The following is a 14,748-nucleotide window of genomic DNA, read 5'->3' as shown; positions in this document are numbered from 1 at the left end:
ATATTGCCCCAAATATTGACACCCTTGAATTTTTCCCTATACTTGCCACATATATTGACCGATTAAGTTTTGATACTATGCTGATGGGAGGAGACTTTAACATCACGCTCGACCCCACTACTGACACTACCAGCTCAGGGCACACTACAAAGCCACTAGCCACGAAGGGCCTTCTTAATTTATTACAAGCAGTACTGCTGGAGGATCCCTCCTGCGTTAATCACCCAGGAGGCCGTAAATACTCATTTTATTCTGCCCCACATGGTACATGGTCCTGAATAGATCATTGGTATCTTACACCGCAACTACTTTTAGAGGTACGAGAGATTGAATATTTGCCCCGTACTATATCTGACCATGCCCCAGTCTTACATGTGGTGGATTTCCCTTTTAAGCCCAAACAGTGACCACTATGGAGGTTCCCTGCAGCTACTTTGTTTGATCTGGTATTTCACAGTGAAATAGGAGACGCTATCAGGGAGTATTTTGAATTGAATGAGGGAATGGTAGATTCACTACTGGTGCTCTGGGATGCTTTTAAGGCATTTATTCGTGGGGTCAGTATCTCGAAACATGCTGGTGTACTGTGCTCCATAAGCGGGGAATTAGAGAAAATAGAACAGAAATTAAAGGACATAGATACAGCCATAATAAGTGACTCTTCATCGGAACTGTTCCGTGACTGCTCCACATTAATGATCAAATTCACCGATGCAGCTGTCTGAGAAGTTTAATATCTCGGTAAATATGCTGTGTCCCAGGTGTACGGGGAGGGTGGGAGGTCCGGTAGGATGCTTGCCCGCCTTCTCCAACCACAATACCAATCGACATTTGTGACACAGTTAGATACCGACGTAGGTGACCCATTGACAAGAGGTGTGGACATCTCTGCTACCTTTCTTGATTACTATACCCAGTTGTACTATGCGCGTGACCCCCGGCGGGGCAGGCCCTTAGGCACTATTTACAGGAGATAGCAATGGTGTGGCTGGAGGATGGGCAGCGCGAGTTTTTGGTATTCCCGATAGATGTGGAAGAAATCAAGCAAGCGAGAAATGGTCTGGCCAGCAGCTGTGACCCTGGCTCTGACGGCCTTTCAGGGGACTTTTATAAAGCCTAACAACAAGAATTGGCTTCACGTCTCCTGGAGGTATACGATGAGGTGCTAGAGAGCGGATCCCTCTCCCCAACAATGTGTGAAGCCATAGTTACACTATTGCTTAAGCCAGGCAAGCCACCACGCAAATGTCAGTCCTATAGACCTCAGTCATTGCTCAACCACGATTATAAAATTCTTGCCAAAATATTGGCCACTCGCCGGTCACTCTTAGTAGACACCACACTATGCCCCTTTCAGGCTGGATTAATTCCTGGCAGATCCATGACACTTAACTTGTGAGTGGTTTTCTCGGTAATTAATCAAATGGAACCTACTCTACCGGCAGCAGTTGTTTTACTTGATGCCGAAAAAGCCTTTGATTCCTTAGAATGGCTTTTTCTATATGCCGTAATGCAGAAATTAAGTATACCTATTGGCTTTCTAAACCTAGTTTACCTGTTATACTCAAACCGGTGGCTAGACTGAAGGTAAATGGGGTAATAACAACTCAGTCCCACCGTATCACGTGGCACCAGACAGGGGTGCCCTCTCTCGACACTATTATTCATTATAACATCTTCATTGTGGGCTACAGTTACATACGGGCCCACTTGCCACTTCATTTTATGCGGATGATGTAATGCTCTTTGTACGTAAACCGGCCGATAACCTGTCCCCTCTTTTGACAGAGGTGGACCGATTCGGGGTGTACTCGGGCTTCGTTATAAACTGGACCAAGTCGGAAATCTTTCTGTTGACCCCTGCTACTACCCCGGTGGACCTTGAGTTGCCCCTACGGTGGTGCAATGACCCCCCTAAATATCTGGGTATTTACTTACACTGCAGCACCCCCAAGGTCATCCACCTAATCTATGGTCCTGCGATAGACCAACTTGGGACACAGATTGACAAATGGACGAAGCTTGCCCTCTCAATGGCTGGCAGGATTGCTATACTAAAGATGGTGGTACTGCCACAATTTTTGTATCTCTTTTCAAACATTCCCATTGCCCTGACTATGACTTTTTCGATACGCTTCCGTCGCTGCTGATTCGACCGGTCCGGGCAGGTAAGCAACTGCGTATAAGCTGGACCACCCTGACTATGCCATATGAATGGGGGGGTTTTGGGGTCCCTGATTTTTACTTGTACTACCTGGTTGCTCAAGTTCACTTTACGTACTACTGGTATCATCCAGATGCCCGACTTCAATACCTCAAACCCGACAGATCTCAGATATACCCTAACTCGCTTTTGATGATTTTACCCCGGGGCCTGCCGAGTTGTCCTACAGAAATCCAAACCTTACCCACGACATGCTGGGCATGGTCCAAGTTACGGAGGTACCTACAATACCATTCCCTATACTCTCCACATATACCATTAGCGGATAATCCATGGCTTCCCCCTACCACTGAGACTCTCACTAAAAAGACGCTAGTCAAGCATAGACTTCAAAAGGTGGGAGACTTGTTTACAGACTCCAGACCATGTACGACTGCCGAACTCACCTTCCGGGGAGCCGCTAGATATATGGATAGATTTCTACACCATAGAATGCGTGGGTCTCTATTGGAAGCTATACCGGATTAGTCAACGGAATCAGACGATTTTCCCTCACTATTGCTTGTTATGAGCTCACCAGACGGCACTCATTTAGTTTCACGTCTATACCACTTCTCACTATCCCTTTGCCCTGCAGTGGGCACTAAAGAACGGGCATCCTGGGAGCGGGATCTTGGCACTATGATTGCTGATAGTGTATGGTACTATTGTTGTGCGCAAACACGATACATCTCAAATAATCATATGCATAAATTATTACCCTTTAAATACCTCCATAGAGTGTATGTAACTCTGAAATTATTATCCAAAATAAATCCCACCGTATCAAATGCATGTGCTAGATGTATGGAACCCAAGGCAGACTTTTCTCACCTTGCATGGCCTGTAAGGGCGTGTTGGGAAGAAATTTTTCGTCACTTGTCCATCATGGTGGAACACATTATAAAACCCACACCACAGATGGCATTATTAAGATATGTCAAGCCACTTAAGAGAAGTATTAGAAGGTTCTCTGCGATAGCTATACTTATAGCAAAACGTGAAGTCTCTTTACATTGGGGCAGAGCACAAACACCATCGGTACAGGCTTGGCTTCATGACCTTATTTACTGTGACACCATGAGTGATGTCTATGCCACATTATTAACCATCACTTCACGCCCTTGTGATATCTGGCAACCGCTGAAAAACTATTTACAAACCTACCCTATTGATAATGGATTGAGATAGGCAAACATGCATAACGATAGCACACACCAGGAAAATATGTTGGGCGTGGGCACAGACTGGGAGGTTTAAAGACAAGTAACCCCCAGAATTTAAACAGATTCTGCAAGACTGTGGGCAATGTCACGATTAATGTAGTGGATATGCTGCACTGTGATTGTCTATACGTACCTGCTTGAGAATTGCTCCTTTGTAATTTGTTTTTATGTTTGGTTTATGGGAGTGTTCTATATTGACATTATGGCACATTATGACCTGCTCACGCGGGCCTTTGGCATTCATTCCCTAATTGTTTTATCTATTTGAAAAATGCAATAAAACAATAAATAAAAATTAAAGGTTTGCATCATGCCTGCACCATGCAATGTGCTTCATGCGTGACGCAAACCTCTAAGACAGATTTTTGAAGCCACGCAAAGCCACTTTGTGTTGCTTTGAATGGCTTCAAAAATCTGAAGTAAGGCAATGCAGCATAAATTGCTGCGTTGCCTTATTCTGCGCAAGGGAGGCATTCCATGGGCCATGGCATTGCGGTGAGTAGTTCTCTGCAACTCCCATGGTTTTTTACACATTCCCAGATTTACAAGGACTTGTAAATCTGGAAATGCTCCAAAAAGATACGCCTCTCCAGGAGAGGCATAACGAGGGGAAATATGTTTATTTCTCAAAGTCTTTTCCTCTTTCTATGTATGCTGCATTCTGTAGTACACATATAAAGAGGAATATGCCTCTCTGGATTGATTTTGTGCAGGAAGGTGCCTCTTCCTACACAAAAACAGTTCTGCGTACAACACAGGCACCCTTGTATTATGGTGCGAGGGTTCCTGCATTGGTGTAAGGCTGCCAAAACAGCACCAGCGCAGGGGGAAGGACAGACATGCACTGTATGGAATAAATAATGTGCAGTCCTGCCCTTTCCCTGTGACACAGGGCAGTACAGCAGGGTGACTTGCTGAGCTGCCCTGTGTCACAAATGTCATAAATATAACCCTTGATGTCTTTCCATACCACCTCTTAACGCTTTTGAGATTATTTAAGTGCCAAGTGGCCATATGATGTAAATTGAACCAGTGGAAGGCAATTTTCCACTGGTTGCAGGAAATGTTTGCACTGGTGCAGTGCAGTTCTGTAACAACATCTCAGATGATGGAAATAGCCATTTTTGCAGGGTTATTGGCAAACATTTCGCCTTCTTCCGCCTCTATTTTTTAATTAGTTTTTGCTGGTTTTAGGAGTCTTGGCACTTTACCACTGCTGACCAGTGCTACAGTAGATGTGCTCTGTGTCTTAAACATGGCATAATTTGTTTCTCCATGATTGGCATATGTGATTTACTAATACGTCCTTAGTACAGTTCACTACGTGTGCCCAGGGCCTGTTAATCAAATCCTACTAGTGAGCCTGCAGCACTGACTCTGCCACTCCTCATGACTAGCCCTTCAAACCTGTCACAGGCCTGCTACTGCAGAGCCTGGGTGTGCAATTTTAAACTGCCATGTTGACCTGGCAAGTCCACCTACTTTCCAGGCCTAAACATTCCCTTTTATTATATGTAAGGCACCTCTAAGGTCAGCCCTGGGTAGCCCCATGGGCAGGGCGCAGTTTTGCATGTCCTGGTAGTGAAAAACGGCTACATTTGTTTTTCAGCACAGCAAGACCTATCTCTCCCATAGGTTAGCATTGGAGCTGCCTTGTAATACTTTGCAAGTGTATCCTTCAATTGGGAGCAGAATAAAAATTGAAGTTTGGTTCTCTGGACACACAATTTAAAAACAGGTCTGCAAATGCCACTTTTAGAAAGTTGTAAAGCAAAAATGCCTACAAGGAATTTTATTTAACCATCAATTACATTTTTTAAACAATGTTTATGAATGCCCCAGTATTAGCATCCTAGCAAATAAATGTCCAACTTAAATACAGTACGTTATTAATAAATTAATCTCTCAGAACAAAAGATACAAAGCATGGTGTATTTTCTTTCTATAAATGTATATTCTTAAAGTAAGAATCGAAGGGTACATAAATATCTCATAGATTCAGGGGTTAGAGAGACAGAAGTCATATGAACTGATTTACCCTCATCACCAATGTAATAAAACCCATTCCAAATGTAATCCTGATGAAAATCTCCTATACATTAGACACAATTTTCATGAACATATAGGTTCTTTAGTATGTTGAAAAAAGGGTTGGCGTGTCGACGTTTCGGTCTTTTGTGTTATCCATCTATAAGACCATTTTCAGGACATTGCAATTCATGTGAAGAACACAGACCCTTTGGTAAACCATTCAGTCAGTATTCTTGTTGATTGTTGTTATCTGAATCAATTCGGCTCAACCGCTCGAAGCGTGTCATAGCCCACGAGTTGTATGAATGTTCTCTGTCCTTGGTTTCTGATGCCGCAAAGGTACTGAAGAAAGTCTATATAGTCCCAGTGGGAGCTGTAGACTTCTAAGCACTGCATGTTTGATTTATTCTTTAAAATTCACATCTTGATGTGTGTATGTTGGAATTGTGTCATTTTGGTCTTGAATTACTCAGATAAATATTGGCTATTTTTCTAAACTGGTGTGGAGTAGTTTTGTGGTGTTTTCACTGTGTTACTGTGTGTGTGTGTGTGTGTGTGTGTGTGTGTGTGTGTGTGTGTGTGTGTGTGTGTGTGTGTGTACAAATACGTTATACATTGCCTCTTTAGTTTAGCCTGACTGCTGTGTGCCAAGCTACCAGCGGGTGACCACAGGTAAAATTTTAGAGTGGACCACACTTACCCTGACTAGTGTGTGGGTGCCTACTTGGACATGGTGCATGCTTCTACCAACTAGAGACCCAATTTCTAACATTGGTGATCAGCGGTGAGGATAGGCATTGTATTTGTGCAATTACATACAGTGATTGGTGTACACTACTTCCAGATCATAACGTTTCAGCATAATGTTATTCTTTCTCTCTTTTTGCAACCTTTTTGAGTTTTCATAACAAGCATGTCGCAAACTGGAGAGCCATCAGCTTTAACTGCAGTAGTGGAGTTTGAGCAGGAGAAGTTGGAACCCTACACGGTGTCCCAGCTCAAAGGTTTCTGCAGGGAGTTCAAGTGTTCTTTTAAAGGCCTCACTAGAAAGGAGGAGCTGCAAAAGGTGCTGAGGTCCTGGTTAGCAGCCAGGGATGCAGCTGTGCACTCAGAGGATGAGGATAATGTTGTTTTGGAAGAGGAGGAACCAAGCTTGCATCTGGAATGGCGGGAGGATCCAACATTGCCTATGGGGTAGGGGGCCAGCCTGAATGATGGGAGGGCTCCCTCCAGAGCTGGCAGCAGTGTTTCCTCTAGAGGCTTGTCCTCAGCAGAGTTGTAATGCACTTTTTCTAGGAGCCTCTAAAGCGTTGCTTAAAGGACTTCAGAGCATACAAAATGCAGTGGTTAAATTAGCCTTTGGATTACCTTGATATGCTTTTGCTTCCTCTTTGCTGAATCAACTACATTGGCTTCCAGTTGTAAAAAGGATTGTGGTTAAACCCTTTTACCATGTTCATAGAACGTTCTATGAGTCTACACCTATCTACTTAAGGAAGAATATAACTTTTTATATTTCAAGCCATTCTCGTTGCTCAACGGATGCGCCCCTGCTGTGATACTGAAGTTCAATCAGGTTCACATGAAAGGCAGGTCTTTTTCAGTCTCAATCACCAAATTAGGGGACAAACTTTCAGTGACAATCTATTGCACTTTCGGAGGTCCTTAAAAACCTGGTTGCACACACAATAGAATCCACTGTCCTCCCATTGCCTGATTTGCTCTAAACCTTATGTTAATGTCAGGACACCTGTATGGGTTTTTGAGAGCTCTGTAAATATATGAACATAACATAACATAATAAATGCACCAGTGCAATGTACCTTTGCCAACATCCCACACCTAGTTAATTAAGGAGGGTCGATAAGCACGAAAGAGACAATCCTTGACTCTAACACTTAGGTAAAATTCTTAAGAGAACCTGCACTATAAGGCTTTTCCAGTTCTCAGTATTTGTAGAGTTATTCAAATAAATGAATCATTACAGAAAGGAAAAGTTAGCTAACTAAGGGAATTAGCATAAACCAAAAACCATAATAAATGCAATGTGTTTTAAAGAAATTAAACAACCTCTGCACCTTTGGCAATCAATCATAATTGTAAATTAGTCTTTATTACAGAATGAACCACCAAGCCCTCTCTAAGCAGCAAGCAAAATGGAATGTAATCTGCCTCATCCCAAAAAGCACCTCTTTTCATAAAATTCTGGACAAAGAAAGCAAATAATTTTAATAGCATAACAGTATATAAAAGAAGCACTGACATGTTACTTGCACTGCACCAATCACATTAATGTTTTCTAAATACCACATACTTCATCATTTTCATTGGTTGGTAAATTCATACGTTGTTGAAGAAATCGTACGTTTTATTAAAAGCACCATGAAACATGAACGTGCACAACTTGTTCACAGCAAAATAAACATGCACTATCTTGTACTGCAGCATAGTGTGGCCTAGTTATGCTTATTAAAGCAAACCTAAATTAGGCATTATTATTTTAATACAAAAGTAGACGCCCCCTCTACCTTGGCCAAGGGGTGCTGTTACACTCCTGACCTTTCTCAAGGCATGTGAATGCCCTCTTTTTTAATCTTTAATAACGTTTGCACAATTAGGGGCCGATTCCGATCCGGGTCGGAAGGGCACCAAACGCGATCCGGCCGGAAAAACTACGAGCCGTATGCGTGTTTTCCGGCCGACTCGTACAGCTGTACGAGCGAGAAAGTACGATGCGAGCTACATGAAATTCACCGACCGAGTCGTTTCCGGGTCCGAACTGCTCCGTACGTCTCGGTCGTAAGCTAACCGCGGCGTGCAATGGATGCGATTCACGACCGAGCCAGTACGATGCACGCGTCGGACAGCCTGTGCGAGCCAGAGTGTCCAGCTCGCAAATTGTCTGGGTGGTTGCCTTTGGGGGTCCGCGTCAGACCCCCTGTTGTTAAAATCTGGTTTGCGATGTCAACATAATCGGCGCCATCTTGTCCCCTCTCAGGCTCGCACGCTCCCTCAAGCAGTAGCCATTTTTGAAAGCGCCATGGCCCCTCTGCCCCCCCCGCTGACCACCAGCGCATTCCCTAGGCGCTGCAAAACATCCCCCGCGCGCCGGTCACCCCCGCTCCCTCATACATAGGCCATGAACCCTCTCCTTCTGCGCGACCCTGCCATGAAACCACATCCCGCACCTGGCCACCACCCCCTTTTATCCCTTACATGGTCATACATCCTTTCGGTAACCCCTTCCTCCACGCCTGATCGTCCGAACTGATCCCAGGCCATCACCTAGCCCTGCGGACGCAGTTTTATTGCCCCTACTGTAAAGGAAGCACCTCACATCTAAGGGATTGCAGTAGATCAAGGCCCCCAACCCCTGTGACCCGATCAGTCGCACTCACCCCCCGGGAATTGGCGGAATGTCCAGCTGTGTGATAGCCATCTCCTACTGTGGGTGGGGTGGGGACTTCCACTGTAGATATGTGTGGGAACGAGCCTGAAGTGGGGATTCCAAGGATGTCTTTCCATACATCAAAGTCTCAACAAGAATGTGTAACATGTAATAAAGCAATAAACCTGTGTATAAGAGGCCAGGCCGCAGAGATGTGGTTAGAGCACCTCGTGACGATACCTTGCTGTCTGATCTGATGTGTTCTGCTCCGACGGAATAAAACTTTGTTTCCTGCCTTCCAGTCTCCGGCGCCTGCCTCTTTTGTTGGTTAATTATCGAATGGTATAAGAGGCGATTACCGCCGGGCAATACTTGAAGGTTATCAACTGAAGGTGCCGCTACCATTTAACAATTGGCGTCCCAAACGTGGGGCCCATCAGCGACACGGGGATCCAATGAGAGAGGTCCCAACGACACAGTGAACGACTGCAACGATCGGGAAGAGCTCCTGCCCGATAGACCCTCGTCTGGCAGCCGATCATCCGAACTTCACTGGTTCCGAGCAGACCTCTCTCGAGTGATCTACGGTCCTGACTGGGAACCATCAGGAGTGCCGCGGCAAATACGGAGAGTAGAGGACGATCGGGCGCTGGAGGCGGAAGACGAGAAACTGTCCATGCGGTCCGGGTAAGGTCGTGTAACACGACAAATTGCGAAACGATTGATTGATTGATTGAAAATACTAGTATTGCTTATTGGTTGTTCTTTTTGAGGTATTTGCTGCCTACAAACGGGGAAGAGTAGAAATACTCTCTCTCCCTTTGCAGATAGTGAAGGGTAGGTAACGCGGACTTTTGTCCCCCATTGTAATCTGTCGTGCCTATTTTCCTCCCCACTGATTGATTGTCCGAATATTGATTGTTTTGAAGAATAGTACTTCTTGAGATATTCTCTGTTTGCAAATAACGTAGAATAGAAATATTCTGTCTAGTCTTTGCAGATAGTGAAGGATAGGTAACGCGGACTTTTGTCCCCCTTTGTAACCCGTCGTGCCTATCTCTTTCTCACCATTGATTGATTGATTGTCCGAACACTAGTTGTTCGATATTGGTTCTTTGGAGGTATTCTCTGCTTGCAAATAACGTGGAATAGAGATATTCTGTCTAGTCTTTGCAAGCAGTGAAAAGATAGGTAGTGCAGACTTTTGTCCCCGTTGTAACCCGTCATGCCTATCTTCTCCCCACTGATTGGTAGTTGGTTCTGCCCGGACCGCTTATTAGAGGTGAACCATCCGGCTCCACTGGAAGGCACCCCTAATAAGGACATGTTCACTCAATATGGACTAGTCGCTGTAGCTTCTAGCAAGCTATGGCATAAATATACAAAGAAGGACCCCGAGAGTCAGTGGCCACTGATGGGATCCTTTGATGATCATAAAATAGAAACGCTAGAAATAGCTCTACGTAGTAATAAAACGACGCCTACTATGCTCGACAGTTTTGGCATGTGGCGCAAAGAAACAACGCAACGGAAAAAGAGAGAAGAAGTAAAAGCAGAAAAAGAACTACGAAAGGCAGCTCACCTTGTCGCTAGAAAATTAGAGGAAGAAATAAAGGAGAGAAAGGAAACTAAACAAAAACAAGAATCTGAAACGTCAGGCCCGTGCCCTGTTAGGACCCCCTCTACGCTCTACCCTGAGTTGCCTTCCAAGCAACGGGCGAACGATGAATTGCTATTAGGTCCTCCGATCATCTACATGCCCCCTCCTTACGCTCCCTCCCAACATATATATGCCACACTCCAACAAAATAGTATGATTAAAACGCTTTTAATAACTTGTAGGTATATGCAACACTTCAACAGGGTAAAACACGTTAAACACAACTATTTAAATGGCAGCCTGCTGCAACATCCACCCCCAAAGCATTTCACCCTCCGCGTAACACAGTCCTCGCCCCTCCTTCTTCGAAGTAGCAACATTTGCTGTCTCTTAGTCGGCTTTGGGCTATAAAAAGGGCCTACAAAATCCATCCGCCTGTGAGACGGCATCAGTAACGGTCCGTTGTGCGAAGAGGCCGGAGGCAACACGACGCGCCGAGACCCGGGCGGCGCCGAGGTGATGTCCAGCAAGTTGTTGCACTGGTTTTGCCAGCCTACAATACTGCGCAGAAAGACAACGGGGGGGTGCCCTGGGGGCAGGCGACGCGAACGGGCCTCCCCCGCCTCCCCAGGTGGAGGCTCACCAGTTGCAGTAGGGCACCCCTTGACGCTTCACTCACCAGTCAGCTGCAACAGGGCAGCCATTAAACGTTTCACCTGCCGGACGACCACCCAGGCGGAAGTTCCTTTCTGCACCAAGATTGCCACTAGCGTTCGACGCAAGAAGTGGGCCCCTGCAGCCAAGTGGTCGGGGGGACCCACCCCGGTGGCTGTAATGAAGAGCTGCTGCTGCCACTGGATTCTCAAAATGGCGGTCGGCTCTCCGGATTCGGGCCTGGTCCACTAAGATGGCTCTGGGCTACCTTGGAACTCGGAAGCTTGCCTGCTCGGGCGTGGGCCCCACCCTTGAAAACGTCCTCTCAGCTTTGCAGATTTTGCGGGAGTCATTGGCCCTCGACTCCCGCGGACTTCCGGTAGGGGCAACCGCCACTATCGCTCGATCATTCCACATTAACATGCCTTTGTCCCGGGCGGCAGCCACCTTGTCCCTGTTTGGTGCCGTGAGAGAGGCTGATTCAGGGTATCGGCGGAGAGGCACGCCTGCTGTCTCGTTCTCCGAAAGGACCACGGCGTCGCTGCAAGATGGTGGTGCTGTCATGCTGACGCGAGTTTCTGTTCGAATTACCAGGAGACACTGTAGTCTACCAACCCGAAGCAGTTCTGGTGGAACCTCAGCACGATCCGGTAGGAAACAACTTTGCTTTCCCCACCTTCGAGTCACGATTCATGCTGTCTGTTCTTTCTGTTGGCATTAATGGAAACTTTTTGGACTGCCGAAAGGGATTCTGGTCCGACCGTTAACTAGTGGAAACATCTAGACTGTACACTGGACCCACCCGACCTCGCCCCAAAATGGCGCCGATGTAGGAGGGGCCTACAACTCCTTATGGCGTTCCAGGTTACTTGGGATTGATGTTAAGGGATATGTATACGGTCTTTTTGCACATGGCGGGCGGGGGACAGGGAGGGTACTGACTGGACAGGCGGACAACCTTAATGATGCTGGTCTTCTCAATATTGGTTATTTTTATTTTCGCATTAAGGTAGTATTGCTCATGATACTCGACGCCTCTTGCACCATGGCCGGCCTATACGGTTGTAGGCCCGTATTTGTATACTGACATTTTCACAATAAAGGGTTTTCGAAGGAATTATGGAATCAGCGTCATAACAATCGTCTAGGTTGGTAAGGTTCTGAATGACGGCTGTCATTCCCAAACAATAGAAGACAGATAATGCAGACCCTTTGCCTGAATTTTGGATTGATGAAAATTTGTATCCATGTAAGGTATGGTATTTTGTCCAATAATATACGGCTAATTGAGAAACAAATGCACGAAGAGGGAACTCGAATTTAGGGAAAAATAAAAATGAAGAAATTTTGGTATAGTAGAAAAAAAGGATATAGTACACAGAAAGAAAAATGCGAAAAGGATAGTCAAGATCTGTGGTATTGTACGTTCCTGCAGCTAGTCTGGTACGTGGTAAGTAGAACTTTTTCGTGTTTATGCGCGCTGATGTGCTTTGAATGCTGCCCCCCCCCTTCTTTTCTTCTCTGTAGGTTACATCGGAGTTCCGACTGAAGAATGGAGTGGACATAGACCGCACCGTGCTCCATGTAGGGAAAGACATAGACATGCGCTGTGAGATGGTGCGTGGAGTGCAGACCATCACTGGAAACGTGAAAAACTGCATGGTATGACTGTGCGTATGTGCCCTGATTGAACGGTATGAATGTGTATGTATTGCATATGCCTGGGTCGCTGGAGAGAACGCCTTTGTATGACTGAAATACTTGTCTATCGATCAAGGGGATGGGAAAATAAGCCCGAATATGGTAACTCCTCGTTTGTAGAAACGACTCTCCCTCTCCCGGAAGCTAGTAAATTAGAGAGTGACTTACACCAGAAACTTGCTGTGCTTGATGTATGTACTGTTACACCGTATCCGGTATTTGTGTGTACGTGAACGTTGAATTTATGTTTTCCCCCAGCTTGTGTTTTTGTACGAATAACTGACCCATGCTGCTCTATGTTGTGTGTACACCAAGTGGCCTATTATCGTACACGTTTGTCTCTCTCTCTCTCTCTCTCTCTCTCTCGTTTTATGTCGTACGTGTACCCAATAGCCTACTTGATGCGCACGTCTCTCTCTCTCTCTCTCTCTCTCTCTCTCTCTCTCTCTCTCTCTCTCAATCTCTCTCTCTCTCTCTCTCTCTCTCTCTCTCTCTCTCTCTCTCTCTCTCTCTCTCGCTGAAGGCTCCCTTGCCCTCTTTTGATTAGATGACAACACTGTACCTCCCCGGTATATGTATAATTGGCCTAAACACGACAGTGTTCGAACAAATTGACAGAAACAAAACAACCGTATTTTGCCACACTACTACCTCTCCTTTCTGTAAAATGATGGAACTTAATTGGCTGAGAAAGAAAGGACAGGTAAGACGACTGATGTCTCCCAATCTGGCCCTTATAACGGGAGCTATATGTCAGTGGTTTTTGTTGTTTTATGGCTCTAACGACTCCACCTCCCTCGCTCAGAATCGCCCCGCCCAATTGCTCAGAACTGGAACGTCTAAGCACCCCGTCCTCCCAGAATAGCCCCAGTTCTGTACTAGCCGTCCCAGGGTATTTTGAACAATACAGCTGATGACTTCATTTTCTGAAGATACATCGCCTAAACTGATGAGGGTTACCTATTGTCTCCAGCAAGAAAAATGTTTAGCTTGTGTCCCTCCCCGAAATAGATATTTGTGAACCCCTGACAGTAGCACCTCGCACTTTTTCATAAACTTAGCAGCCCTCGGAGAAAAATGTGAATTAACAGAGCTTGTGTTAGAAGAACGAGTCTCTACCGGAGAAGCCGGTTCGAATTTTGATAGACCAGAAAGTTGACAGATGTCAGGCCTCCTGCCACGATTATAAGGTACAGGAATCGACACCTAGCAGGCCAGACGATGGAAATTTGCAGGAACACCCACAAAACCTGCACCACAGCAATGATTAATAAGTTAGTAACATACACCGACATAAGAGTTAATAGACATCCATCATAGAGCGACCGATAAAACCTTTCCCCGACTACTCGGTGGTTGGGAGAGAGAATGAAGTGTGTAAATGTCTTCCCTGCCAGCTCTCTAAGATTTTGTTTCTTGTACTCATTCAAAGATAACATGCGGTCATCGGAAGAGAGGGGTCGGACGTGACGCACAGCCTGGCTGCGGATCATGGAACACCTATGGCATCGACCAAGGGGGAGCCACGAAGCAAAAGGATGCGGGACGAGGCACCATTCTCAGCATGGAAAGCGATCGAACGAAGGGCTATCCCGAAGCCCCCTGCTCGCTGATCAGCTCGTGCCTGAAGTCCCAACCCGTCGGGCCCGATTGATGGGCCCAGTGCTGAAAGATTCTGCTCTCCTTGGCCCACTTTTTGATCCGATCCCACTCCACCCCCTCTTCCCTCGGCCTCCCAAAGCCCCCCCATTTTTTAACTTGACTTGACAAAAGAAGAATGAGAGGCGGGTACTTCGTCTCAAGGTACCTATGATAAGACCAGTCAAGGGACAGGACAGAACAGGACTGTGATCCAAGAGCAAAGAATGGTCACACCCTACAACGCGAAAGCCTGGATTTGAGCTGGACCTTAGCTCCACCGCCGGTGCTCAACAGTGCCAACGAA

Source organism: Triturus cristatus, chromosome 2_1, assembly GCF_964204655.1.
Source record: "Triturus cristatus chromosome 2_1, aTriCri1.1, whole genome shotgun sequence".
Taxonomy (NCBI): domain Eukaryota; kingdom Metazoa; phylum Chordata; class Amphibia; order Caudata; family Salamandridae; genus Triturus; species Triturus cristatus.
The sequence above is the reverse complement of the archived record's forward strand: the minus strand, read 5'-3'. Positions refer to the sequence as shown.